Source organism: Accipiter gentilis, chromosome W, assembly GCF_929443795.1.
Source record: "Accipiter gentilis chromosome W, bAccGen1.1, whole genome shotgun sequence".
NCBI lineage: Eukaryota > Metazoa > Chordata > Aves > Accipitriformes > Accipitridae > Astur > Astur gentilis.
In genome coordinates, this window is record NC_064918.1 from 14,023,515 (window position 1) to 14,050,873 (window position 27,359).

The 27,359-nt window shown below is 44.1% G+C and overlaps 1 protein-coding gene across 1 annotated transcript in view; it reads right to left on the minus strand.

Annotated features, from left to right (window-relative positions):
• LOC126035287 (uncharacterized) overlaps positions 1-27,359 on the minus strand; it is a 546,802-nt gene that overhangs the window by 163,469 nt on the left and 355,974 nt on the right. The window lies entirely within an intron of this gene.

Sequence of the window (27,359 nt, forward strand, 5' to 3'; positions counted from 1 at the left end):
GCAACTCATGCCCTTGGTCTGCAGGTCCAAGATGCTGATCTTGAGGAAATTGGTGGGTGCCAGTTCAAGTTCTATCACTGTTGTACTTGGCTCAGTTTCAAAAGTCCATCCTGTAGTCATTTGGATAATTCTCACAATAATACCCTTGATATGGCATATAGACACTATAGATACAATGACATGCATTGGCAGGTTATTTAGCAGTTAAATATCATACAGCCCAATTCACTGGCTATTCTCTCCCAAAATCAAATCTCCCTGAGGTACACATCGAACCTCCCCATCCTTCTGCATCACCCACCAGGTGTACCCAGGTCCTTGAGCAAAAACAACCCCTTGAATGGGTTTGCCTCTGCTTGAGGGAGGACTAACCCAGACTGTCTTTCCTAACATACTCCTCATGCGCACTACAGGGACTTTATCCCCTTCTACAGTATGTGGAACTCTTGGTTGGGCAGGGCCAGCCCAATTGGCAGATCCTCTAGTATTAACTAACCAGGTGGCTTTTGTTAAATGTGTATCCCAATGTTTGAAAGTTCCACCCCCCATCGCTCTCAATGTAGTTTTCAGCAGTCCATTGTATCCTTCGATTTTTCGGGAGGCCGGTGCGTGATAAGGGATGTGATACACCCACTCAATGCCATGTTCTTTGGTCCAGGTGTCTACGAGGTTGTTTCGGAAGTGAGTCCCGTTGTCCGACTCGATTCTTTCTGGGGTGCCGTGTTGCCATAAAATTTTCTCTTCAAGGCCCAGGATAGTGTTCTGGGCAGTGGCATGGGACACAGGGTATGTTTCCAGCCATCCAGTGGTTGCTTCCACCATTGTAAGCACATGGCACTTGCCTTGGCGTGTTCGTGGGAGTGTGATAGAGTCAATCTGCCAGGACTCCCACGGTTTATATTTCAGCCATCGCCCTCCATGCGACAGGGGGTTTTGCCGCTTGGCTTGCTTAATTGCAGCACATGTTTCACATTCATGGATGACCTGTGCGATAGTGTCCATGGTCAGGTCCACCCCTCAATCTCGAGCCCATCTATATGTTGCATCTCTTTCCTGATGGCCTGAGGTATCGTGGGCCCACTGAGCCATGAATAGCTCACCCCTATGTTGCCATTCCAGTCCACCTGAGCCACTAAAATCTTGGCAGCCTGATCCACCTGCTGGTTGTTTTGATGTTCTTCAGTGGCCTGACTCTTGGGTACATGAGCATTTATGTGATGTACTTTTACCACTAGCTTCTCTAGCCAAACAGCAATATCTTGCCACAGTGCGGCAGCCCAGATGGGTTTACCTCTGCGCTGCCAGTTGCCCTTCTTCCATTGCTGTAGCCACCCCCATAGGGCTTTTGCCACCATCCATGAGTCAGTACAGAGATAGAGCACTGGCCACTTTTCTCTTTCAGCAATGTCTAACGCTAGCTGGATGGCTTTCACCTCTGCAAACTGACTCGATTCACCTTCTCCTTCAGCAGTTTCTGCAACTTGTCGTGTAGGACTCCATACAGCAGCTTTCCACCTTCGATGCTTTCCCACAATGCGACAGGACCCATCAGTGAACAGGACATATTGCCTCTCATTTTCTGGCAGTTTATTATACAGTGGGGCTTTTTCAGTCCATGTCACCTCTTCCTCTGGCAACATTCCAAAATCTTTGCCTTCTGGCCAGTCCGTGATCACTTCTAACATTGCTGGGCGACTGGGGTTTCCTATGCGAGCTCGCTGTGTGATCACCGCGATCCACTTACTCCACGTGGCGTCAGTCGCGTGATGCGTAGAGGAAACTTTACCTTTGAACATCCAGCCCAGCACTGGCAGTCGGGGTGCTAAGAAGAGCTGTGTTTCAGTACCAACCACTTCTGAGGTGGCTCGAACTCCTTCATATGCTGCCAAGATCTCTTTTTCAGTTGGAGTATAGCGAGCCTCGGATCCTCGATATCACCGACTCCAAAACCCCAGAGGTCGGCCATGGGTCTCCCCAGGTGCTTTCTGCCAAAGGCTCCAGGTAGGGCCATTCTCCCCAGCCGCAGTGTAGAGCACATTTTTAATATCTTGTCCTGTCCGGACTGGCCCAAGAGCTATTGCATGAACAATCTCCTGCTTAATTTGTTCAAAGGCTTGTCGTTGCTCAGGCCCCCATTTAAAATCGTTCTTCTTCTGAGTAACTTGGTAGAGAGGACCTACAATTAGACTGTAATTTGGAATATGCATTCTCCAAAAACCCATAACACCTAAGAAAGCCTGTGTTTCCTTTTTATTAGTCAGTGAGGACATAGCTGCTATTTTGTTGATCACGTCCGCAGGGATCTGATGACGCCCATCTTGCCATTTTACTCCTAAGAACTGGATCTCCTGCGCAGGTCCCTTGACCTTACTTTCTTTTATGGCAAAACCAGCCTTCAAAAGGATTTGGATTATTTTCTTCCCTTTCTCAAAAACTTCTTCTTCCGTGTTGCCCCATACGATGATGTCATCAATATATTGCAGGTGCTCTGGAGCTTCACCTTTTTCTAGTGCAGCCTGGATCAGTCCATGGCAAATGGTGGGGCTGTTTCCACCCCTGGGGCAGTCGATTCCAGGTGTACTGGACGCCCCTCCAAGTGAAAGCAAACCGAGGCCTGCACTCCGCTGCCAAAGGAATGGAGAAAAATGCATTAGCAATGTCAATTGTGGCATACCACTTAGCTGCCTTTGATGCCAGTTCATATTGAAGCTCTAACATATCTGGCACAGCAGCGCTCAGCGGTGGCGTGACTTCATTCAGCCCACGATAATCTACTGTTAGTCGCCATTCCCCATTAGATTTCTGCATGGGCCATATGGGACTATTAAAGGGTGAGTGAGTCTTGCTGATCACTCCTTGGGTCTCCAATTGGCAAATCAGCTTATGGATGGGGATCAGGGAATCTCGGTTGGTGCGATATTGCCGCCGGTGCACCGTCGTGGTAGCAATTGGCACCTGCTGTTCTTCAACCTTCAGCAACCCCACAACCGAAGGGTCTTGGGAGAGACCCGGCAGGGTAGACAGCTGTTCAATCTCCTCCGTCTCCAATCCAGCTATACCAAAGGCCCAACGGTACCCTTTTGGGTCCTTGAAATACCCCCTCCTGAGATAATCTATACCAAGGATGCAGGGGGCCTCTGGGCCAGTCGCAATGGGGTGTTTATGCCACTCATTCCCGGTTAGACTCATTTCAGCTTCCAATACAGTTAGCTCTTGGGATCCCCCTGTCACACCAGAGATACAGATGGGTTCTGCCCCTTTATAACTAGATGGCATTAGGGTACATTGTGCACCAGTGTCCACTAGAGCCTTATATTCCTGTGGGTCTGATGTGCCAGGCCATCGAATCCACACTGTCCAGTAGACTCGGTTGTCCCTCTCCTCCACCTGGCTGGAGGCAGGGCCCCTCTAATCCTGGTTAGAATATCCGTTACTCACTTTCTGCACACGTGAATCAGAAGTCCCTTCAAGGGGATCAGAAATGAGATCAGCCCATCTACTGCGTCTGGGGGACTGCTCACGGGAAACTGGAGCAGCAGTTTTCCAAGAAGAATTCTCTTTTCTGGTTGCTTTTTCTCAGAACTCCTGTACCCATGCATCCAGGACTGAGGTAGGTTTTCCATCCCACTTCCTCATGTCCTCTCCATGGTCACGCAGGTAAAACCACAGGTTAGCCCATCGTGTGTACTTTCTCTCTCCTCTCTCTTGGGCAGAGGAATGCTTACTCCCAATAACTGCGATGCGGGCCTGTACAGGTGAGGAGGAGGACAGATCCACTTTGAATTGCTGGAACTCTCGGGACAACTCCTCTACAGCTGAGACACAGGCCCAAAGGGAGGAAGAGAGACTTCCTTCGTATTGCCGGAGTTGGATAGCCAATTTATCCACCGTTTGTCCATAGCCTTCTTTCCAGGACATTACTGCCAATGAGTTGGCATAGGTTGGTGGTGCACTTCGTAGAAACTTCCGCCACATGGGTTTTGTGCATTGGACTTCATCTGGATCTGTGGGTGACTGCGCATTTCCTGGATCATTATAAATCACCTCCAGCACGGCTAATTCTCTCAGGTACTGGATACCTCTCTCCATGGTGGTCCACTTGCCTTGGTGACATGTAACTTCATCCCTGAAGGGGTATCTTTCCTTTACACCTAACAGAAGTCGCCTCCAGAGGCTGAGGACTTGTGTTTTTCTCCCTATCGCCTTGTTGATGCCCCCTTCCCTAGACAGAGATCCCAGCTGCTTGGCTTCCTTACCCTCTAATTCCACACTACTGGCCCCACTATCCCAGCATCGGAGCAGCCAGGTAACAATGTGCTCACCTGGGTGGTGTCTAAAATCTTTTCGCATGTCATGCAACTCACTCATGGATAGAGATCGGGTAATTATTTCAGGTTCTGCCTCTTCCTCCTGTTCTCGCGATGACCCTGGTTCATCTACATCTCTTGCTAAGCGAACTGATTTCTTTGTGTGTTTCTTTTTCTGTACAGGGGCAACTGATACTGGCACAGGTTGGTTCTCTGGTTTAGCTGCAGTATCTGTCACCGGGGTTGGGGTAGCCATGCTGCCTGTTGTCATGGTAGGGGCAGCCACGGTGCATGTTGTCCTGTTTTCCATCTTTTCCCCCTATTCCCCCCGAGGGTGCTGCCTAGTATCAAGTAGTGTTTGGTAGATACTGGCCAGGGCCCAGCACAGTGCAGCGAGTTGTACGTCTTTGGAATAGCTAGCCACAGCATTTGTCTTTCAACTATTCTACCACTTCATGAGGGTTCTGTAGTTGTTTGGGAATGAACTTCCAAGTCACTGTTGGTGAGAAGTTCTCTAGATACCTGCCCATATCCTCCCACATGCCGTGCCACCCATGAATATCGAGCTTTGGGGGAGATCTCTGAGTGGTACTCTCTTTAAGAGCCTTTTTGTAGCCCTAAACAAGACCTGAAACATAGTCAGGAGGCATAGCACTAACAGCACACTGGCTTGCGCATCCCAAGGATATTCAAAATTCTCAAAAGCTGTTGTAATTAGTCGGAAGGAGAAAAGGGAGGCGAACAGACGGGGGGACGTATCCCCCCCTAATTTCCCCATGGATTGGGTGTAATTACCAACAAAATCCGACGGAAGGTGCCCAAAGTATGGAAATATCACTGCCTCATACAGATACCAGCTTAACCTCATGACCAGTGATGTATGCATTTCACAAGTTGACATTGCCCAGTACAGCAAAATGATAATCCCAATCACTCTCCCAGAGATGAGATACGCAACTACAGGCAATACATAGAGCATATAAGAGCTTACAAAACGCCACCATGTAAACAAATGAAACAACATTGGACTAACATCTATTTATCCAAGAAATGCGTTTGACAAATTTGTTTCAACACGCTCTGGCCAGATCTGTCGTTATCTCAACCCTTCGGGCCCCACGTTGGGCGCCAAAAAGGACTGTCGTGGTTTCAGCCCGGCCGGTAACAAAGGACCACGCAGCCGCTCGCTCACTCCTCCGCCCCCCTCCGGTGGGATGGGGAGGAGACGGAGGAGAGAAAAGAAAAAGAAACTGGAACCTCGAGGGTTGAGATAAAGGCAGTTTACTGGGACAAACACAAAGAAATTACAACAACAACAACGGCACTAATGAAAAAAAAAGTATACAAAAAGAGTGATGCACAGTGCAACTGCTCACCACCCGGGACCCGACGCTCCGCCACTTCCCCCACCGAAAACAGAGACCACCCCCCGGCCCGCTCCCCATTTATATACTGAGCATGATGTCACATGGTATGGAATAGCTCCTTGGCTAGTCCAGGTCAGCTGCCCCGGCTATGCCCCCACCTCCCAGGTTCCTGTAAAAATTAACTCTATCCCAGCTGAACCCAGGACATTTACTTAGGATGAGAACTTCAGCGTGGAAGACAATGTCATCCTTGCCTGCAGTGTCCTCAGAAGCATCTGGTAGTGGTGACTATTAGGGGCTACTTCCCTGCTGACAGGAAAGGACCTCAGTCTGATCTAGTGTTGCACCGTTTCTATATTTCTGTTCTGTAATTCAGTTCTCATAAGGCTAAAGCAAATTCTTTTCATATGTATCTTATTGGACAGCCCATTCGCTTCATAAAAATAATTTTTTACTACATATTTTTAATAAATTCCTGATAATTCAAAATCATTAAAAAGCCTCTTCCTTCAATGAAACTGGTGCCATTCAGTATCTATCTGTAGTTGATGCCATTAAAAAAATAGGTAAACTGAAGAAGAAGAGAGAGAATATTTAAAAACTATATTAAAAAACATTCAAATTTCTCTTAAAGAGTGATGGTACTATGCACAGTACGTCTTGTGAAATCTGACTCCAAAATGAGTTTATGCATTCAAGTGAAGATCAGATCAGTGAGAGAAGAGCTTCAAATGGCACAGAGCAAAGAAAAAGAAAATAAAGTTGCAAATCAGACAAAAAAAGTTAGTTTCAGTATAGGCCTATTCTGTACCTTTAAAGAAATTAACAATTAACCAATTAATCTTTCTCAGAATTTATTTTTCAAAATTCTCAAATGCATGTATTTATTCTAGCTTACCTATGTTTGCTGTTTTCATAAAGAATTAAAAACCTTAAGATATAAATATTGGAAAAAAATCACTACTTTTCAGTAATATATTGAGAAACATTTCCTAATTTTGAATGAAAGGGAAATAGGGTTCAGAAAAATGGTACTTCTAATGCACTACATAGTATTCTATGATATAGCATTTTCAGCAATATTATACAATCACAATTTTAAATCTTTTTCTTCCATATTAACCAGTTTAGGGTTTTTTATCCTAAATCCCATGTATTATTTCAGAAAGTCCCTAAGATCTCATCACCTGAATTTAGGATTCAAAACCTATCCAAAACATCAGCTATAGATTCCTATGATGGTTGGCTAGAGAGGAGCCTTTTAAATTTTTTTAAAATTTGGAAGATCAAGCACCAGCCAGACTTATATTCTGTCAAGACTGGAGAGAAACATTTCCTGAAGTCTTAATTTTCCATGAACCTCAGGAAAAGCTAAAAGAATGATTATCATTAGCATTATCGACCAAGGAGTGTCTGACCCGGATGACTAAAAGAACTAGAATCTCTAGGAATTGCTCTCCTTTTATTATTCTAAGACTCTCCCACTAACAAATACTCAGGCACACCCAGGATCTTTCAAAAATCATATGCGAAAGCAGATGGCTATAAAAAGTCAAAGACTAAAATCTGCTTTACCTCCAGTTTTAAAAAAAAAAGTAGACATTACCCTACAGATGTTAATAATTGTCTGGGGAGGGAGTTGGGAAGGGGGAGGCTGGCTTCTAAGTAAACAATGCAAAAAAAGACAAAGAGGTCCCTGCTGATGTAAAACAATAAAAGCAGTTTTCTCAGCAGTGTCAGTTTAACAAGCCTGAGGGTCAATATTTTAAACCCCAGTGGCCTGATGTCACTCACCGTGATGGTGTGTGTGAAGGAAGCTATCTCTCCATGATGACCGACCTGAAAAGTGTTTTCAAAGCCCAGTGGGCTAATGTCAGTCACACCGACAGTGGATGGTGGGATCTCTCAGGGTGGCAGCCTGGGGGAAGTGAGCTGCAACACTAGCAGACGACCATCACTCACTCTGATGGCAGGGGTTCAGCTGGGATTCTTTGGTGGCCTCCTGGGCAATAGTTAAAAAGATTTTGGTTCACATGTCAATGTCTAGCTTGAAAGCAGGGAGTATAAAAAGTGATTATTTTTTAAAATTGTGATTCACCAGTGGCAGCAGTGCAGCCAGGAAGAGGAGTTTATTGCATTTGAAGCTTATAGTGGGTCTGGCGCTGCCTGGTTTTAATTTTTTTTTCCCGTATGAGCTGAGATGTTTTATTCCCCCATACCAAGGGGGGGGGAATTACATCCAGACAGCTCTGACTGCACTTTAAGTTTCATATGCAGTCAGACTTTGAGAATATTGTCAGCTTCCTTACCAACCTGACTGCCACATAGAGAATGTAAATAAATACTAAAATCCCAAAACATCATGTTCTTATGCTAACTCATCTTTTAATACAAAAATTGACATCTGGGACAAAATCTCCCATTAAGTTTATCCTGGCACCTAAAGCATGGTAAGGCTTGTAAAGGACTATATAAGAGAAATAGTCTTTGTCCAACTACAAATATTAAAAAAAAACCCTGTAAGCATAACTACAACTGATATTTCATCAGCAAAGAAGTCAAAAGGAGTCAAAAGAGTCGCTACCTACAGAGTAAGCTCTTACAAAGATAAAATATGCTTTTCAAACTAAAAATGTAGTATTTTAAAAACTAAGTTCCAGTCCTATAAAAGTTAATTAATGTGAATAACTTAGTGCATGTTAAGCTACTGTCATGCTTAAATGTCTGAAGGGTCAGAATCTGAGAGTTATCCAACGCTGAAATGATAGTTTCTGTATGTAAAAGCAATACAACCAAAAACCAAAATGGAACTGAGAATACACATAGCTATAGCCAGTATAATCAATTTGCTTGTATGTTGTACCCCTTTTCTACCAGTTCTTTGCCACATTAGACTGTTGAGACCTTTGAGACTGATGCTATTGCTTCCTACAAAGTTCCTCTACACCACCCAGAATAAAACAAACCAATTCAAAGCAACAATACATTAAGGAATAGCTCTAGAATTCTGCTTGTCACTGCTCAACTGTGGTTTATTCAAGACTATGAAATTAATTGTACCAGAATTTATTTGCTTGGCCATGGAGTAAAGCTGTACAAACTTCCTCTTACAGGAAAAAAGTAAAAGGTTAAATTTTCCTTTCCAATTCTCACAATGTGTGCAGCTCACACGTGAAGAGAAAATATGACTCTAACTCTGCATAGTTAAGCTAATAAGCTTTCTCATAGAGTGAGATAATAGGAACTGTGAGCATACCATACAGCACAATAAGTGTTGGCACATGAACTGTTTCAGTCTTGAAGGACAGCGTTTCACAGTATATCAGTAACAGAAGACCAGCTTGCAGCCAGAATTATGAATGAAAAGTTTAAGCCTTCATGAAAGTATGGACTTAGAATGATTCTTTTGTGGTCACCTCAAAAATTGACATATTGAATTATTCCAGGGAATATGGCATTTAGCACTTTATTTTCTAAGACTGTGTATACGCACGCAAATTTATTAACCTAAGACACAATGATTTTAAAAGGTGTTATATGTGACCATGTTTACATGAATTTAAGCCAATCAAATAAAACAGTATACATTCAACTTAAAACTACGTAGGAGTATCTTATAGGTCTATTTCTAAACCTGGGGAAATAGCAGGAAACAGAAAAAATTGTATCGCTCTCCCTTTCTCAGTGTTGTGGTTTAACCCCAGCCAGCAACTAAGCACCATGCAGCCACTCCCTCACCTCCCTCACAGTGGGATGGGTGAGAAAATCAGAAGGGTAAAAGTGAGAAAACTCATGGGCTGAGATAAAGACAGTTTAATAGGTCAAGCAAAAGCCACACATGCAAGCAAAGCAAAGCAAGGAATTCATTTACCACTTCCCATCGGCAGGCAGGTGTTCAGCCATCTCCAGGAAAGCAGGGCTCCATCACGCATAATGGTTACTTGGGAAGACAAATGCCATCACTCCAAACGTCCCCCCCTTCCTTCCTCTTCCCCCAGCTTTATATACTGAGCATGACGTCACATGGTCTGGAATATCCCTCAGGTCAGTTGGGGTCAGCTGTCCCAGCTGTGTCCCCTCCCAACTTCTTGTGCACCCCCAGCCTACTCACTGGTGGGGCAGTCTGAGAAGCAGAAAAGGCCTTGACTCTGGGTAAGCACTGCTCAGCAATAATGAAAACATCTTGGCATTATCAGCACTGTTTCCAGCACAAATCCAAAACATAGCCCCATACTAGCTACTATGAAGAAAATTAACTCTATCCCAGTCAAAACCGGCACACAGCAATATAATTTATAAGATGCTGCTGTCAGGTGACAGAGGATCTCTGGTCTACTTCCATCTCTAGAGTTGCTGATCAGCAATTTCATTACACGCTCCAAACCAGAAGATCTAATCTTAGAAATTAACCTCAAATCACAATCTGAGAATGGTAGATTCCCTGTGGACTGGTCGAAACCTCTTGTAGGCAAGTCAGCCGAAAGGCAAATAATACTAGAAATGCTGCACAGCCCATATCAACTATCACCTGAATTTTATGTTATCTAGTTATAAAGCCTAATAAAGCTAAAAAGGAAAAGGGAAAAGTTATGTAGGGATTAAAGACAAAATACACAGGTGACATATTTGCTCTGTGTTTTCTAAATGTCAAATTTCTCCCCACACATACACATTCAGGCATTCATATAACTAGTTGTCATGGTTTAACCCCAGCCAGCAACTAAGCACCACGCGGCTGCTCACTCACTCCCCCCACACCCAGTGGGATGGGGGAGAGAATCAGAAAAAAAAATAAAACTTGTCGGTTGAGATAAGAATGGTTTAGTAGAACAGAAAGGAAGAAACTAATAATGATAATGATAACACTAATAAAATGACAATAATAATAAAAGGATTGGAATACACAAAACAAGTGATGCACGATGCAATTGCTCACCACTCGCCAACCGTTGCCCAGTTAGCTCCCGAGCAGCAATCCCCCCAGCCCCACTCACCCCAGTTTATACACTAGATGTGACGTCATATGGTATGGAATACCCCGTTGGCCACTTTGGGTCAGGTGCCCTGGCTGTGTCCTGTGCCAACTTCTTTTGCCCCTCCAGCCTTCTTGCTGGCTGGGCATGAGAAGCTGAAAAATCCTTGACTTTAGACTAAACACTACTTAGCAACAACTGAAAACATCAGTGTTATCAACATTCTTTGCATATTGAACCCAAAACATAGCACTATACCAGCTACTAGGAAGACAATTAACTCTATCCCAGCCAAAACCAGGAGACTAGTCAATAACTAAAAACTGTGCTCTCTTTATAGTAAGAACAATGAAAGTCAAAGGGTTTAATTCCAAAACTCTGAGGAATGAAACTAACATTCCACAACCCACCTCTCTCTTAGGGAAATCTACCCATTTTGAACAAGAGCCTTTGAATCATGTAAAATTAAACAAAACAAAATAAAAGACTAAAGATTCCTCTGTGCTTGCAAACTGTTCTATGGCATAGTACAGTCCTTTCCTCTTGATTTAGCTTTTCTATTTGACTGAGCTTACAGATTTAAGTAATACTTATTCTAATAATCTAAGGAAATAGCAAGGTCTATAAAACATGACATAAATTAAGGCAAGTTCTTTCTTACTTAATGCCCTCAAACATTTCAACTGTAAACTATTGAACTACAGTACAAAAAAGAATCCTTTAAAGTGTTACTGAAAAACTACATCTTGGTTTATAATGGTTCACAGGAGTGAATGAATCTATTTGGCTAGTAAGCCTCAGTTCTTGGGCAGCTATAAAAAATGTATTTAAGAGCTATCTATTCATTTATGTTTGCAGTACTTAGTAAAAGCCACTTAGAGACAGCCAAATGCCTCACAAATGGAACATAACATACAGAAGCAGGTCACTTTTCAGAACTGTATGCTCTTAGCAGTTGTCCTAGATGACAATAGGATAATCTAGCTAATATTATTGCAGATTAATTTATTTCACCCTTGCTTTGTAAACTTTGCCTTGTCTCAGCCACCCTACTCTTCAATTTCCTTCCTGACATCAAGCTTTTGTCCTCAGCTCCTCTTTGAACTGTTGCCATTCCACAGTAATCAGGTACCTTTGCTACTTTCCATTATATCACACACCTTAATCACACCACAGCACATTTTTTTCTTCTTCTGTATGTCCACATGTCGTGGTTTAAGCCCAGCCCATAACAAAGCACCACAAAGCTGCTTGCTCACTCCTCCCCCCAGGCCCTGGTGGGATGAGGAGAAAATATAAAGAAAAGCTCGTGGGTTGAGACAAGGAATGGGAGGGATCACTCACCAGTTATGGTCACAGGCAAAAGACAAGCTCAACTTAGGGAAGAAACAAGATCAATTCGCCACACACTGTCTCTGCTGCTCCTTCCTCCTCAGGGGCAGGACTCATCACTCTTCCCCTGCTTCACCGTGGGGTCCCTCCCACAGGAGACAGTCCTTCACAAACTTCTCCAACATGAGTCCTTCCTACGGGCTGCAGTCCTTCACGAACTTCTCTGGCATGGGTCCTTTCCGTGGGCTGATCTTCAGTCACAGGCTGCTCCAGCACGGGCTTTCCCATGGAGTCACAGCCATCTTCGGAGGCATCCAACTGCTCCGGCATGGGGTCTTCCACAGGCTGCAGGTGGGCATCTGCTCCACAGTTCACCTCCATGGGCTGCAGGGGGACAGCCTGCCATCTCACCATGGGCTGCAGGGGAATCACCTCCTCCAGCACACCTCCTCCCCCTCCTTCTTCACTGACCTTGGTGTCTGCGTAGGTGTTTCTCTCACATTCCAATCTCCTCCCCCACTGTAGGTTTCCCTTCTTAAATATGTTATCTCAGAGGTGCTACCACCGTCACTGATTGGGTCAGCCTTAGCCAGAGGTGGGTCCGACTTGGAGCCGGGGGAGCTTCTAGCAGCTTCTCACAGGAGCCACCCCTGTGGCCCCTGCCCCGCTACCAAAAACCCCACCACACAAACCCAAAACACCACATCATTCCTTTGCTGACATATTTCTAACTCCTCCATTTCACACACCTCTGAGTGCAACAACCCCCATGATATTTCAATAATTCTTTGCCTACTGAGTTACATGCAGAGAAGATAACACCAATAGTGCCATCTTACATGCAAGAATATAATTTGAGTTTTCAAGTCAGTTTATGCTCTAATATTAACAGTCTGAGGACAAACTCCGTCAGACCATGAGTCAGGGCCCTGAAGGTACTAACAGGTCTTAATGGCCTTGACCAGCCTCACCCAGGGCCTCCATGAACACCCCCTACCCCCTACCTGTGGCCCTGGAGCTCTGGGTCTTCAGTCCTTGCCTGAGTGATATCATTAAGTGTACCTGTCTCCAGCCCTGGCTCTGGCTCTAGCTCCTGTCTCCAAGCCTGGCTAGACCCCTCACCCCAGCTTCAGTGTGACTCCAGTCCTGTTTAGACCCTGTTGCCTGGATGGACTTCAGACACACGTTGCAGTTTGTCTCCAAACCTGTCTCTTGTTCCTTTTGCCCCTGACTGGACTCCCTGGATGGACCCTGGACCTGGCTCATGACTTTGCCATGTCTGGGACTATCGATGGACCCTATTACCATCACCCAGCTCTCCTCATGTATAGATGCTGTGAGACTGTTCCCTGGTTGGCAAGGGCACTGTCCCTGCTGGGATCACCCTCAGCTTCCAGCTTGCCTTCGCTTCAGGAGCAGCCAGCCCTTGCTGCTCCCCAATACTTTGCTAGTCATTAATTCCTATCAAATTCAGTTTCATCAAGTGCATGCAATATATTTGCACTTGTTTTTCAGCCTCATTACTTTGCAACTAAAGCATAGGACTTAATTTTTATGTAGTCTCTCTATAATGACTGTCATGGTTTAAGCCCAGCCAGCAACAAAGCACCACGAGGCCACTCGCTCGCTCCTCCACTCTGGTGGGAAGAGGAGGAGAAAAATATAACAAAAAGCTTGTGGGGTCGACACAAGGATAGGGAGGGATCACTCACCAATTATGGTCACAGGTAAAAACCAGACTCAACTTGGGGAAAAAACCCAAAATCAATTTAATTTGTTACCAATCAAATCTAAACAGGATAATGGGAAGTAAAACCAAATCTTAAACTGCCTTTCCCCCACTCCTCCCTCCTTCCAAGGCACAACTCTACTACTGATTTTCTCTACCTCCTCCCCCCCCTGAGCAGTACAGGGGGATGGGGGGGTGGAAAATGGAGGTTGCAGTCAGTTCATCACACATCGTCTCTACCGCTCCTTCCTCCTGAGGGAGGACTCCTGACTCTTCCCCTGTTCCAGCATGGGGTCCTCCACGGGCTGCAAGTGAGCATCTGTTCCACCGTTTACCTCCATGGGTGTCGGGGGATGCAACAAGTCTACGGAATTCCTGACAGTTCGAGAACAGCGCGACCTTGAGCAGCTTGTAGTATATCCTTGAGAAGTCTGGAAAGATCCGAGAAGACCAGTACGAAAACAAGATAGTGATAAGAAGAACCGTCCTGACAAACTCACCAATCATGAATTGTTAGTTACTAACTAAGCCAATCATATACTAACACATACTCTGAAGAAGGGGATAAAAAGGTGTGTTAGAACAATAAAGTAGCCATTTTGCGTGATCTATTACTTGTCACGTCCGTCTCTACCGCGACAAATGGTGACCCCGATGCGCCTGAGCGAACAGATCATCTAACGGTGATAAATCCAGCACTAGCGAGAAGTATACCAGCGGCGACGAGAGCTGCGAAAGAGTATACCGGCAGCGAGAAAAGCTGCGGAGACGGAGCCCGGTGAAGCTGAGAGCAGTGGAATCTGCCTGGTCCGGACCTGAGCCTAGACACCTAATAAGGTGAGCCACCGGGGACTAAACTGTTAGAATGGGGCAGAAATTAACAAAAGAAAAGGAGACGATTTTGTCTACCTGGAAAGCCCTGTTAAAAAGAAAAGGGGTTAAAACCCCAGAACAAAGCCTGAAACGGATTTTAATACGGTGTAAGGTGCAAGGCTTTACAGCCACAACAGTTACTGCATTCAGTGTGGATGCATGGCAAACAGTGGGCTGGAAAATGTTTGATGAGATCTCTAAAGGACAGAAAGAGCTCTGTAAGTTGGCGATCGTATGGCGTCTATTACGTGAGACCCTGAAGGAATGGAAAGCAGAATGTGATGCGAAAGATCAGCAAAAGAAAGATGAGAATTCAGAAAATGTTATCAATGAAAAAGTTTCTGCTCAAGTAACAGCTGCGGCCGATGCTGCAATATCAGCAGTTGCGGGCAGAAAACCCCTCATGACCAAAATCAGATCATACCCTTATTCACCTCCTCCTCCTACGCCATTAATTACTTTACCGGGCGATGAGGGGCCCTTCTCACCTACTGGTGCGGCGGCAGAAGGAGTGACTCCGTCAGCCCCCCCCGAAGAGAAAAATGTGGCGATTAACACTGAGCCGGAAAGCCAGGGCCGTAACGAAAGCCAGGGCCATACCGAAAGTGAGGGCCGAAAGGATGGTGAGACTCAAACCGAATGTGAGGGCCGCACGGAAAATGAGAGCAAAAATGAAGCTGAGGCAGAAAAATCTCTAATTGACGCTATGCGATCCCTGCAGCTCGCAGATAAAACCATACCAAAAGAACCCCTGCCATGGACTCTCCCTCCATCCACAGTAACTGTGGCCCCGAGATCCCCTGATCAATTTTGGGAGGGAGTTAGAAGATATGCTGCCGACTCCGGCAACTGGGATCTAGTAGAACACCTCAGCCCGTGCTCTCTAACACCTGCATTTCTAAAGCCTCTAGATAACGCAGCAGAGGGTCCTGTTACATTTCCTGTTTTAAAAGCTGCTGCAGGCACAAACCGGCACGATGAGCACAATCCCATAGGCTGGAGAGTAGTGCAGGATTTGCAGAATAAAGTACAAAAATTTGGAATCAATTCTCCTGAGGTAATGCAACTTATTCGTATAATCAGCACAGATCTGCTGTGTCCATATGATATTATGCATCTAGCACAAGTGCTGTTTCAGCCCGTACAATTGCAAGTATTTCAATCCACCTGGAGGCAGATGGCACGCGCGGCGGCGCTGCATAATTCACGACTGCCACAGGGTGACCCGAGATTAGGCCTTGGAGAGGATGCTTTGCTTGGTGAAGGGCAGTATAGTAACCCTCAGCTACAGGCTACATGGCCTCCGCTGGCTCTCGAACAAGCACGAAATATAGGCCTTATGGCAATAAAGCGAACCATGGATATGGCAGCTCCGAAGCAAAAATACATCACTATCCGCCAAGGCCCCACAGAACCCTTTTCACAATTTGTAGAAAAAATATCTGCTGCCCTGGAAAAACAGGTGGAAAATGAGGTCTTAAGACAAATGCTATGCAAACAGTTGGTAAAAGATAATGCTAATGAGGACTGTCAAAAGATCATACAGGCTCTGCCAGGAGATCCTTCTGTCCCTGACATGGTAGCTGCATGTTCTAAAGTTGGGACACTGGCACACACAGTGACCACCATAGCCAATGCTATGAGAAATTCTGGAAAGTGCTCTGGGTGTGGCAGTGAAGGGCACATCGATGTAACTTCTCCACACAAAACATCACCAGGTAAACAACCAGTGCACCACTCACTGGAGATTACTTGCAAGAAATGTGGGAAATCAGGACACTTTGCAAAACAGTGTCATTCCAAATTTCATGCTAATGGACAGCCGCTACAGGAAAACCACAAAATGAGTGTGAGAGGGCGCGCAAGGAGAACAAATCCCCTCCCGACAGCCGGCCAATTCCTCTCTGCGAACAATTGTCAGCTGCAACAGCTGGCTTAGCAGGGTTGGATGTATCCACCGCCGACACAGTAACTCTAGCCACGAAAGACATCGTTAAGGTCCCTATTAATGCAAAGGGTCCTATAGGACGGGGACTGAGTGCATTGCTACCGGGAAGATCAGGTAGCACATTGAATGGAATAATCGTGCATGTGGGAGTTATTGATGCTGCTTTTACAGGTCAAATTTGTGCGATGATTTCGACCCCCTACCCACCAGTACCAATCCCTAAAGGTACTCGCATTGCTCAACTTGTTCCTTTTTCGAGTTCTATTTCAAAAGCAGAACAGCAACTGCGATGCGCTGGAGGCTTCAGCTCCACGGGACCCCCTCAGGTCTGCTGGTCTCAGACTGTCTCATCATCCTGACCACATATGACGTGCACGCTGTCAAATCATGGAAGATCTCCGACTACAGTAAGGCTTGCAGGGCTCCTGGACACCGGAGCTGATGTGACTATTATTGCCGATTATCTGTGGCCGTCTACCTGGCCAACAGAGGAGGCTGGTATGGGAGTAGTGGGGCTGGGAGGATCCACACGTGCAAAGATAGCAGCCACTCCAGTTCCGATTGCCAATCCTGAGGGCCAACAAGCAGTTATTAAACCATATGTGATGGCAGCTCCCCTCAATTTATGGGGGAGGGATTGCTTGTCGCAGTGGGGGGTGAGAATTATCACAGATTTTTAACGGGGGCCACTGTGCTGCAGGGTGTTAGACAACCCATGCTTGTTTTAACTTGGTTAACAAATAACCCTGTGTGGGTGGATCAGTGGCCCCTACCACTTGAAAAAATTAAAGGCCCTGCAAGAATTGGTAGCAGAACAACTAGCTGCCGGACACATTGAACCATCTCACAGTCTGTGGAATGCTCCAGTGTTTGTGAAAAAAAAAAAGAAAAAAAAAAAAAGAAATCAGGAAAATGGCGATTTTTGCATGACCTGTGGCAAGTCAATGCTGTCATGGCCATGATGGGGGCTCTGCAACCAGGCATGCCTTCACCTGCCATGATCCCTCAAGTTTGGGAACTCATTGTCATGGACCTTAAGGGTTGTTTTTTTTTACAATTCCACTAGCTTCCCAAGACAAAAAAAAAAAAAAAAAAAAAAAAAAATTAAAAATTTTTTGCATTCTCTGTGCCTTCTATCAATCATGCAGAACCAGCAAAAAGATATCAATGGAGAGTTCTGCCACAGAGCATGAAAAATTCACCAACCACTTGTCAATCGTTTGTTGCACAAGCTCTGTCACCTGTACGGGAAAAATTCCCTACTAGTTATAGTTATCACTATATGGATGACATTCTGTTAGCGTCAGACAACAAGGAGCAGTTGAATGGCATGAACAATTTGGCCACGAATTTGCTACAACAATATGAGTTAGTTATTGCCCCTGAAAAAGAGCAAAAAATAGCACCCTGGAAATATTTGGGAATGACAATTACAAATAAGCAGGTTGTGCCCCAACCTGTGAAACTTAACCCTGCAGTTAAGACACTCAGTGATGTACAGAAATTAATGGGATCCTTGAACTGGATCAGGCCCTATCTTGGACTGACCAATTCACAGTTACAACCTCTATTAGACTTATTAAAAAACTTCAATGATCCAACAGAACCCAGAATATTGAATAAGGAAGCGTTAAATGTAATTCACAGGGTGGAACAATGTATACACAAGAAATTTGTTTCTCAAATTGATCTGTCTCAATTGGTACAATTCTTTGTACTAATTGACAAAACTGTGCCATTTGGTGCTTTGGTGCAGTGGAATTCTGAGTGGGATGACCCATTACATATTTTAGAATGGATGTTTTTGTCATTTCTGGCCACGAAAAACTGCTCCTGGCTTGTTTGAACTTATTGCTGATGTAATCATAAAAGCCAGAAAACGATGTGTAGAACTAACAGGACGTGATCCAGCTACTATTGTTTTACCTGTTCAAAATTGGTACTTTCAATGGTATCTGGCAAACAATTACAAGCTGCAAGTGGCTATGGCGGGTTTTCAAGGACAGATCTCGTATCATCTACCGTCACACCCGCTCCTGAAATTTGCTCGAGAAATACCATTTGGTCAGAAAAACTTAAGCCAGCCGGAACCTGTGAAAGGCCCTACTGTCTTCACAGATGGTTCTGGAAAAACAGGTAAAGCAGCAGTAGTATGGTACGAAAACAACAACTGGAACAGCAAAGTAGTGTATCAAAATGGTTCTCCACAAATAGTAGAGTTGCGTGCACATGGCACACTGAAGCAGCAGCTTCAAAAACAAAAAGGGGGAATGATTGGGGAACCACCACAGGCATGTTTAGATAACGTGGTTTATGTTCTTAGCTTTCTCTATTATGGGGATAATTCTTCTCTACCTCCCTTTTTCAACACTTCTCTTTTTTCAACACAGAATTTACAAAGAGGCATCAAAGTACACATTAAAGATTTAGTTACTGGTCAGTGGAGTGGACCATGTGAGCTGTTAACCTGGGGGCGAGGTTATGCTTGTGTTTCTACAGATACAGGCCCACAATGGACTCCCGCTTGATTTGTATGACCATCATCATCTGGAACATCCCAGAGGGTGCGGCAATATTAATACCACCTCAACCAAAAACTAAGTGTAGGTCACCTTGACCAATATAACAGGTCAAGATTCTCTGTGCATTGCAACCGCATCACAAAGTCCATGAACCAATAGAGAGGATGACTATGACTCATGCAGCGCGCCTGGCCAGCGAGCGCATGTGTCATAGGTTGCAAATGAGGCAGATTTTTGGCACCCGCTGGCCACGTGTGCTGAAATCCGTTCCTCTACAAATGTATAAATACCGGGATTTTCCGAAGAGCATCGGACTGGTGTACGGCAAGGCCATCGTTGCCTCCGTGGGGACGCCCACATAAAGCTGGCACCTACCGATTGCTGGGCTGAATTTGCGGAGCAAGACAGCACGAGAATGTACAGATGGTTCATCTACCTCACAGTCCTCGGATGGACGTAGGCATGGATACCACCGCAAACCAAAGAAAACATCTGGATGACCCTGGCTGACGTAACTGGACAAGATTTCTTATACCTTAGTACAACACCACCAAGCTATCCCTTTTTCACAGGTTTCATAGGGGGTTACACTGACATCGACAAAGTTTAAGAACTTATTGATGGAGACCCCTGTGCAGCAGGTCATGGACTCAATGGATGGGAATGCCTGGTTTTCACGGATCGGGCATTAACCCTCATTGCCACCCCAGGAATCACAAATTCTGGGGTCCCTGAATACAGACTGGTGTAGTATTATCTGATTTACTGCTAGACATTGATAGTGTCAGACATGCTACGCTATAAAATAGAGCTGGAATTGATTTCTTGCTTTTAGCACAAGGACAAAGATATTTGAGGGTTGGGGATTATCTGGATGGTTGATATCTCTGCTCAAGACTGTGGGGGTAGTGATCTTGATTGTGATAACTATGCTTCTAATGTTGCCCTGTCTTTTCAGCCTTCTGCAAAGGGCCCTGCAGAGGGCAGCCAGGATATTTTTAGCACAAATACAAAAAGGGGGAATTTGTGGGGGATGCAACAAGTCTACAGAATTCCTGACAGTTCGAGAACAGCGTGACCTTGAGCAGCTTGTAGTATATCCTTGAGAAGTCTGGAAAGATCCGAGAAGACCAGTACAAAAACAAGATAGTGATAAGAAGAACCGTCCTGACAAACTCACCAATCATGATTTGTTAGTTACTAAGCCAATCATATACTAACACATACTCTGAAGAAGGGAATAAAAAGGTGTGTTAGAACAATAAAGTAGCCATTTTGCGTGATCTATTACTTGTCGTGTCCGTCTCTACCGCGACACATGGGCTGCAGGGGAATCACTTCCTCTGGCTCACCTCCTCCCCCTCCTTCTTCACTGACCTTGGTGTCTGCATAGGTGTTTCTCTCACATTCCACTCCCCTCTACACTGCAGGTTTCCCTTCTTAAATATGTTATCCCAGAGGCACTACTACCATCACTGATTGGGTCAGCCTTGGCCAGAGGTGGGTCTTACTCAGAGCCGGGGAAGCCTCTAGCAGCTCCTCACAGGAGCCACCCCTGTAGCCCCTCTCCCACTACCAAAACCCCACCACACAAACCCACTACAATGACCAATTTTAAATCTTATCTCTTTTTAAAAAGATACTAACCACACAGGTTTTTTGTTGTGGGGACCAGTGTGATTGATTAGCTTCTACAATACACATCTCTCTTGAGGTTAAAAAAAGTGGTTGGCTGCAATGTAAGCAACCTATGTGTCTCCAACTGAAGTTTTAAAACATTATCACATCAAAACTTTAGATGCTATTCTACATGCAAGTGCAAGTAACAATTACATGGCACTAGTTAAGAAAAAAAAAGTAGTTTCTTCTAGAGAGTACTGTATAAGCATCTGCAGTATAGGGACAACTCTTTAAACTGATGAGGGATAAATTGTTGTGTGTTACAAGAGTAATATAATGAAGCTGCCAAGCTACTTAAATGAAGTCTATTTTAAAAGAAAGCTTGACTGCCCTATTGTTCCATAATTACCTTCAGTTTCTTTCCATTTACAGCTATTTTATTAGTGTAAACACACCTTACAAGCATTTTTTGAGAACTCACCTTTGAGAATAAAAATAACCTCATCAGCTACCATATTTGTGTGTTCTCTTGTACTCTTATTTATACACTGACCCTCTCCTCCTCCACTGGTACTGTTCTTTCCTTTTGCTAGTTTCTTTTCATATTTTTACTATCTGAGCAGCTATCAGCTCTCTGAAAGGAGACTACTAGCCTTGCTATTGCTCACTCTCTTCTAAAGTGAAATAAACCCTTAAGGCAAAACTGGTGCTTCAAATGCAAACCTTATTCTTGAATTCCAGCTCAGACAACATTCAGATTATTTGTCTTATTCTCTGGTAGGCACATATGACAAAACATCACTGCTGCAGAATTTCCCTTCAGATAACTTGCGCAGCACATACAAATAATCCTTGAGTACGTGACAGATCAGTCAAAGCTCCTGCATGAAGAGCTCTTTTTTTTTTCTCCTTAATTTAAAATATAGTGGTTCTATTGAAAGTAGTAAACCACTTGTTTATTGTTGGGTCTTTAAACAGCCACAAAATACATCTCTAGTTTTATAATGAAAGATGGTACTTCTGAACATTACTGAGATCAGATGCAATATCCATAAAAATCTCTACCTAAAACAACTGAAATATATAGAAAAGATGAAAAATTAAAGTTATCCTCTGCAACAAAATTTTGGTTTGGACTTTAAACAAATGGCATCACTAACATTTAGAAGGACATTACTTTGTTAGATTGATAGCAAATGACAACATCAGAAGAAGTATAGACATATTGAGTATACATTCATAAAAGATAGGTCTTCAAGTATTTTATATAAAATACATCAAATCCGATCTTTAAAAAATAATGAATAGAAGCTTTTCATGAAGTCTTCCATGTTAACACTCCAAGAATAAGCAGCTGCAAGAAATGTTTGCCCGCACACATTCTGGAGCTGCCTATAGTCTGTCTAGTTGAGTCAAAAGTTAATTTACTTCCTCAACATCAGTCGCAGGTCAAGGGAAGATTAAGACAGACACAAATTACTGCAGCTAGAAAGTGGCTTGTTAACAAAATGGTACCTAGACATACTGTTATACAGGCCAGGAGGGAAAAACTGCACTTTGAAACTCAGACAGAAGCAAGCCATTCATTTCTTAGGAAATATGCATTATAAAGAAGGTAATGTTAACTGTTCAGCTTGCCTCCTGCTAGTTTAACAATATCATTAGAAACAGTAAAGGATGTGATCTTAAGACAGTTTAGAGGTATACTTTGTAACACACTCAGAATCAAATTCTTACAAAAAAAATTAAAAAGCATATCAAAATCCACTGTATTGTCATGAGAATGAAAACATGCACATGAATAAAACATATAAAACAATAAGCTCTTAAGGATTATACAAATTTACTGAAACTGTTAGTATAAAAGACGATATTTTTTTTAAAACTATTTGTGAGTAGGTTCAAGCTTCCCTGCTAACTATATAAGCCTCTCAGCATTTCAATCTCTTGCAACAGACAATTTAATCTACAACAAATAATTTGGTCAACAACAGAAAAATCAACAGCTGCTGGGGGAGCAGGATATCTTTAATTTCTTGTTTTTCTCAGAATACTAAAAGTTTCATTTCAGGCCCTATGGGAACAACAATTAATGAAAAAAATTTTTTTTAAAAAAAGGGAAACAGACATGGGTCATTTTTAAACAACAAAAAATGCACAAGTTTAAGAACAGATATTTTCCTGCATCACAAAAAATTTGATAAAACATAATAACTATGAACAAGACTGTGTGCTACTCCCAGACAGAACTGAATAGTGACATTGTCTTTGTATCTCCAGAAATTTACCTTATGCCTAACATTGTTTTCAAGCATTCTTAAAGTTCAGACTCCTTTAAAAAAAAAAAAATTAAAAAAAATTTACAGAAATGGTCACAAGGTTGAGGATGATTAGAAATTATTACAATACTAAGCTGTAGGGTTTAGGGATTATTCCATGCGGGGCCCGCACGATAGAACACCAATATGATGATTAAAGTCGCCACTTTATTGAGCCTAGCTGATCATTCTTATACAATTCTCTAAGTTGTTTAGAAGCTTTGATTGGCTGCTGCATGCAAGCATTTGGTGTCCACGCGCACAAGCATAAGCAGTGATTGGTTACATCGATACTGTCCACGCGTATAAACATAAGATAAAGATAGTTATACTCACTCTGTACACGCACATACACACAGGACATAATTGGCTATGTTAGTTAGAGCATGTAAAACTTGTCTCAGTCCAATTGGTCAAGATAAGCCCCTGAATTGAGGTTGTTTGTGCCAAGTTCCCTTTATCGTGGAATGTGCACCTGTGTTTTTCTAATTGGGATCTTTCTTCTTCTATCTTCTTGTTTAGTCTGTTCAAAGCCTTCTAAAGGCGTCTGGAACACTCTTGTGACCATGAGCTACTTTCAGGCCCAATAACTAAGTTCCATGTAATTGAACCCTACACTAAGCAGATGATTTGTCCACAGAATAAGTTATACAAAGATGTCAGCAAAAGCAACATTCAAAACTGAGAATGTAGCTAAAAGTTTAAAATACCAACCATATTAATGTAATTAGCATTTCCATTCTCACCATTCATCAACATGTGCTTAACAGGCAAGATTTCCCACAGTGCCATAGGGGAGACCTATTACATTGGTCTAATACCCTGAGAGCTATATACTGGTGTCCTGGTTTCAGCTGGGATAGAGCTAACTGTCTTCCTAGTAGATGGTACAGTGCTATGTTTTGAGTTTAGCATGCGAAGAATGTTGATAACACTGATGTTTTCAGTTGTTGCTCAGTAGTGTTTAGACTATAGTCAAGGATTTTTCAGCTTCTCATGGCCAGCCAGGGCACAAGAAGTTGGCACAGGACACAACCATGGCACCTGACCCAAACTGGCCAACGGTGTATTCCATACCATGTGACGTCCCATCTAGTTTAGGAACTGGGAAGTGGGGGGGGGGCAGGGAATCGCTGCTCGGGGACTGGCGGGGTGTCAGTCGGCGGGTGGTGAGCTATTGCCCTGTGCATCATTTGTACATTCCAATCCTTTCATTACTACTGTTGTCATTTTATTAGTGTTATCATTATCATTATAGTTTCTTCTTTTCTGCTCTATTAAACCGTTCTTATCTCAACCCAGAAGTTTTACCTTTTTTCCCGATTTCCTCCCCGATCCCACTGGATGGGGGAAGTGAGTGAGCGGCTGCGTGGTAGTTAGTTGCTGGCTGGAGTTAAACCACGACAACTGGTCTAATAATTCCCACTGCTGATTTGATCTGCATTTATTTCCTCCCAAAAAAAGAAACACGAGATACTGATTTTGCTCATGTCTAATTGTGAGTGAAAGGCCAAAGCAGCATGTTATTGAGGTAGATAGTATCACTTAAATTCTCAAGTTACTTGGGGTTTTGGAACTTAACTTCTGAATCTCACTTGTGCATTTTGATACTGCCTGTTTTTGTGACAACAGCTTTGAATGTGACAGTTCCTATCAGTCAGAAATACAACGCAACCCAACTGTCTTCTGGGCTTTTCCAATCATATATAAATATTGCATCATGCTGAGATGTATAGTGGAATAACATGGTTAATTGAATCATAATGCTCAAACCTACATTAAGGCAACATCAAGGTCATTTTTGTAACCCAAAAAGTAGTATTTTTCCAGTATAAGTTAAACAGAATATATTAAACCACCACCACTAAAGCAATTTTTATTATTTTGTTAAGATAGTGTCCTGGGTTCAGCTGGGATAGAGTTAATTTCCACAGGAACCTGGGAGGGGGAGCACAGCCAGAACAGCTGACCTGAACTAGCCAAGGAGCTATTCCATACCATGTGCCATCATGCTCAGTATATAAATGGGGAGTGGGCTGGGGGTGCTCTCTCTCTGGGTGTGGGAAGTGGTGGAACGTCAGGCTCCGGGTGGTGAGCAGTTGCACTGTGCATCACTCATTCTGTATATTCTTTTATTACTACCATTGTTGTTGTTGTAACTTCTCTCTTTGTGTTGTCCCAGTAAACTGTCCTTATCTCAACCCACGAGGTTCCATTTTTTTTCCTTTTCTCCTTTCTGATTCTCCTCCCCATCCCACCGGAGGGGGGCGGGGAGGAGTGAGCGAGTGGACTCATGGTCCTTTGTTACCGCTGGGCTGAAACCACGACAGTCCTTTTTGGCGCCCAACGTGGGGCACAAAGGGGGTTGAGATATCAACAGATCTGGCCAGAGCATGTTAAAACACATTTGTTATACACACTTCTTATATTAGTTAGTCACTAGTCACAATGTTGGTTCATTTGTTCACACGGTGGCATTGTGTAAGTTCTTATATGCTCTATGTATTCCCTGTGGTTATGTTTATCACCTCTGGGAGAGGGGTCAGGATTATAATTTTGCTACTGGGCAATGTTGACTTATGAAATGATTACATCACTGGTCATGAGGTTAAGCTGGTATCTGTATGCAGCAGTGATATCATTCCCATACCTCAGGTGCCTTCTATCGGATTTTATTGGTAATCACACCCAATCCATGGGGAAGTCAGGGGGGGATACTTCCCCCCATTTGTTCACCTCCCCTTTCTCCTTCTGGCTAATTACAACAGCTTTTGAGAATTTTTAATATCCTTGGGATGCACAAGCCAGCGTGCTGTTAGTGCTATGTCTCCTGAATGTGTTTCAGGTCTTGTTTAGGGCTACAAAAAAGTTTCTTAAGAATACCACCCAGAGATCTGCCCCAAGGCTGGATAGTCATCAGTGGCATGGCATGTGGGAGAATATGGGCAGGTATGTAGAGAACTTCTCACCTCCAGTGGTTTGGAGCTTCACTCCCGAACAACTACAGAACCCTCATGAAGTGGTAGAATATTTGAAAGGAAAATGCTGTTGCTATTCCAGAGAGGCACAACTCACTGCACTATGCTGGGCGCTGGCCAGTACCTACCAAAAACTGCTTGATATTAGGCAGCACCCTCAGGGGGAAAAGGAGGGAAAACAGAGCGACAGGCACTGCAGCTACCCCAACCCCGGCGACAGGTACTGCAGCTGAACCAGAGAACCAACCTGTGCCAGTATCAGTCACCCCTGTACAGAAAAAGAAACACACAAAGAAATCAGTTCGCTTAGTGAGAGATGAAGATGAACCAGGGTCATCATGAGAACAGGAGGAAGAGGCAGAACCCGAAATAATCACCTGATCTCTATCCCTGAGTTGCGCGACATGCAAAAAGATTTTGGCTGCCACCGAGGTGAGCACATTGTTACCTGGCTGCTCCGATGCTGGAATAGTGGGGCCAGTAGTGTGGAATTAGAGGGTAAGGAAGCCAAGCAGCTGGGATCTCTGTCTAGGGAAGGGGGCATCAACAAGGCGATAGGGAGAAAAACACAAGTCCTCAGCCTCTGGAGGTGACTTCTGTTAGGTGTAAAGGAAAGATACCCCTTCAGGGATGAAGTTACATGTCACCAAGGCAAGTGGACCACCATGGAGAGAGGTATCCAGTACCTGAGAGAATTAGCCGTGCTGGAGGTGATTTATAATGATCCAGAAAATGCGCAGTCACCCACAGATCCAGATGAAGTCCAATGCACACAACCCATGTGGCGGAAGTTTCTACGAAGTGCACCACCAACCTATGCCAACTCATTGGCAGTAATGTCCTGGAGAGAAGGCTATGGACAAACGGTGGATGAATTGGCTGTCCAACTCCGGCAATATGAAGGAAGTCTCTCTTCCTCCCTATGGGCCTGTGTCTCGGCTGTAGAGGAGTTGTCCTGAGAGTTCCAGCAATTCAAAGTGGATCGAGTGTCCTCCTCCTCACCTGTACAGGCCCGCATCGCAGTTATTGGGAGTAAGCGTTCCTCTGCCCAATAGAAAAAGTACACACGATGGGCTAACCTGTGGTTTTACCTGCGTGACCATGGAGAGGACATGAGGAAGTGGGATGGAAAACCTACCTCAGTCCTGGATGCACGGGTACAGGAGCTGCGAGAAAAAGCAACCAGGAAAGAGAATTCTTCTGGGAAAACTGCTGCTCCAGTTTCCCATGAGCAGTGCCCCAGACGCAGTAGATGGGCTGATCTCATTTCTGATCCCCTTGAAGGGACTTCTGATTCACGTGTGCAGAAAGTGAGTAACGGATACTCTAACCAGGATTAGAGGGGCCCTGCCTCCAGCCAGGTGGATGAAAGGGACAACCGGGTCTATTGGA